Source organism: Pteropus vampyrus, unplaced genomic scaffold (genome assembly GCF_000151845.1).
Source record: "Pteropus vampyrus isolate Shadow unplaced genomic scaffold, Pvam_2.0 Scaffold14, whole genome shotgun sequence".
NCBI classification, from domain to species: domain Eukaryota; kingdom Metazoa; phylum Chordata; class Mammalia; order Chiroptera; family Pteropodidae; genus Pteropus; species Pteropus vampyrus.
In genome coordinates this window covers 1225801-1229028 of record NW_011888795.1, presented here as the reverse complement: position 1 = coordinate 1229028, position 3228 = coordinate 1225801, and positions in this window count along the sequence as shown.

Sequence of the window (3228 nt, the reverse complement as noted above, 5' to 3'; positions counted from 1 at the left end):
TTGACTAAAGAAATGAAGCCTCAGTAGTGACTTCTACTTTCTAAGGGGGTGGCCAGCTTCTCCAAAAGGTGAGGCAGGCTCCAAAGGCTGGTCCAGGCCCAGGCTGCCAGGAGACAGCCTATTTCTTTTCCTGGGACTTTGAGCCCAGGCACAGAACATGACTCACATACAGGAGTGTTTCTATTTGCCTGGAACCTTTCTGTCCTCTTGAGGTTGAAAACAGATTACTAAAAAGGTAGTCCAGGTGTGGCAGAGACCAATCCACAGAAGCAGCTCCGTGGGCCTGTATTCTGGGACTGATACTCGGAAAAGCCTTGCTTGCCAGTGGAATCCTCCCTGCCAGTTTGCACCACTGGTTTCCCTGCCACCTCATGAATCCCAAAGTGTACTCCTTGCAGGCGCTGAGACCATCCTTAGCTCTCACCACTCATCCCAACTACTCCTCCCTTGGATCTCCAAGTAATTTGCAAATGTTAACAGCTTGAACATGATGTCTGCTTTTGTAGAGTTTAGACTTCGAGATTGTGGACCAGTTAAAGGTTGCTTAGCACAGGTTAATTTGGTGTGATTTTACTGGAATTTTTGTTTGGAGCATGTACTGCCTACTTCATTGCAACTGCAAGATATTATGGAAATTTTAGCAAGAGAGGAATTAACTCTGGCTTAAATGGCTTATTTATATTCCTAACTAGCTCATTCCAGTACTGTGCCTGGTATCCCTCCATTAATCCATCAGTGCAGCTGAGGAGTTAAGGCCTCACAGCCCTGATCTAATGACACACTGGGGCCAGTCTGCCATGGAAAAGCCATTCCTTCTCTCAGAGAGTAGGAGGGCCCAAAAAGCATGATCAGGAGACTTTCTTCTTTGATCAGGAAATTTTCTTCTTTTATTATTACAATCATTAAACTCCATCTTAACCTACACGTGTGCATGTGTTTTCCTGTTCTATATTTTTGCTGTCCTCTATACCCAGAAAGCCATTTAATTCTTCCCTGCTTGGAGAAATCCCATTCATCCTTTGAACCTCACCACCTCTGTGGAGCCACCTCTGATTTTCCTAGTCACGATTAACCTTTTCTTCTTCCAGCTTCTCATAACACTTTGGGTCTTTCTCAGGGAATTTATCTCACTCTTTTTGTTTATATGAATATCTCATTCATTAATTCAACAATTAAGTAGTGCCTTTTTGTAGCAGGCACTAGGTATACAGGGTTTTCTCGTAGAACCTGCATTCCAGTGCAAACCCAAAGTTGAGTGAAGTATCCACCCGTCATCGGACTGGGAGCTTCTTGGAGACAGTAATTGGGTCTGCTTCTTACTCAGGGACTGCCACCAAAAGGTACTCAGAAGTTATTTAAATTGAAACTCAGTACCAAAGACTGAGAAAATGAATGGGGTTAGAGTTTTAAAAAAGGTTAAAAGTTAGCAAAGGTAGAGGGCCAGGGAATTTCTAGGAGGGGCGACTGTGGTTCTGAAATCTGGCATGAAAGCCAGAGACATCCACCACCTCTCAGTGGACTGGGCCTGTGGAGTGGAGGGAGCCTTGTCCTCCAGGACAGGCCTGAAAGTTTGATGCGGGATCACCTGGGCATTTATCACGCATTCCAGATAGAATTTTTTTGCTTTGACTGAGCAGACCATAGAGGCAAACAAGTTGTTTCAAGGGTCCAGAAATGAGTTACTAGCCAAAGGTCAAGTTGGTCAGATGATTAAAGCTACAGTGTCCAGTTGACACACAAGTAAAGCAAGATTAATGTGATTGGCTGGGCACTGTCTGACGCAAAAAATAAAAAATGTAGTTTGAATTTTTACCAGGAATTCTCATCCAAAATGAATGACTGGCCTGTCAAAGTAAACTGAGTTCTGATCACACATAAGCATTCCTTGGAATCTGTATATCTCTCAGAAAACTGAGATACTCTGAGGCCTGAGACCATCAGGGGCACTACTGGGGGTTAAGAGCAGGTAGCACCTTATTTACCCTCTATATGCTTGGCTATATTGTTCACTCTAGTCATCTTACTATACCACTCACCTCCCTTTTACCTATAGAGAAAGGCTCCACGGTAGTGAAAGGTAAGTCTTGGTGTTTTCTTTGCCCCTCTTATTTTCTTTAATAGAATAAAATTCTGGAAAAAAAAAATATTAAAGAGCACCCGGTCATTCTCAGAAAGCTGTCGTACAATGAAAGAACCACTATTACTCCCCCCCCCAACTTTTTTGCATAGTAAATTATAGTATAAATCCCACTTTCCGCCACCTCCTCCAGAAGTTTCGATGGAGACATATATTTATTCTATGAATTGCAATTCAGCCTGGAGGTGGAGTGTCAGAATTCAAGTTGCTTTTCCTGAGGGGTAACCCCAGTATTGGGGATATCTGTAGATAAGAGAGATGCTGCTAAATTTGGGATGTAATTGCTGGATTAGACCGGTCTCCCCATTCCCTCGATCAGTGGCTGCAACCGGGTCCCTTTAAGAGACCAGAAACCCGCCGGGCATCGGAGACCGAAACGGATCCTCTTTTCTGCTCCTCCCCTGTCCCCGCGCAGCGAATGGTTCGCGCCGGCCTATATTTACCCGAGATCTTCCTTCCAGACGGCAAGGATGTGAGGCTGACGAGCTGGCCAGCGCTCGCAGCACCGGAGGGGGAGCGCTGCAAAGGCGGGTAGCGGACCGAGGGAAGCCCGGGAGCGGAGTTGGACAAGCCCGGAGAAAAGAAATGAGGTAGCGACAGTCCCTGGAGCCCACCATGAGCGCGCCCCGCCCTTGGAGCCCCGCTCTGCCCCGGCCGAGCCAGCCGGGACAGTGAGCCGGCCGAGCCGAGTCCCCCGCGTCCGGCGGGAGCGAAGATGCAGTGAGCCACAGCGGGACTGCTGCGCGGGGCCGGCCGCGGCCAGCCGGACCCACCATCAGACCGCACTTGGGGGCAAGCAGCAGATTCTGGGACCAGCCCGGCCGAGGGGCTCTCTGCCTCTAGCCACCCCGTGGGGGTGGGGAGTACTGGACCCTGGACTCACTCGCTGTTGAGTTTCCGCGGTTTCTGGCCCAGCCCTGGGGATTGTGTATATGTGAGAAGGGGGACCCTTTTCACATTCAACGAGGAGTTCCTGCATATTCTCCCACCATCTCGGCTGCTTTTGCTTGGGGTCCCCTCTATTTGCAGGCGCGCATCTTTTTTGTCGTTGTTTGTTTTGTTTCGTTTTGTTTTATTATCATTATTTGTTT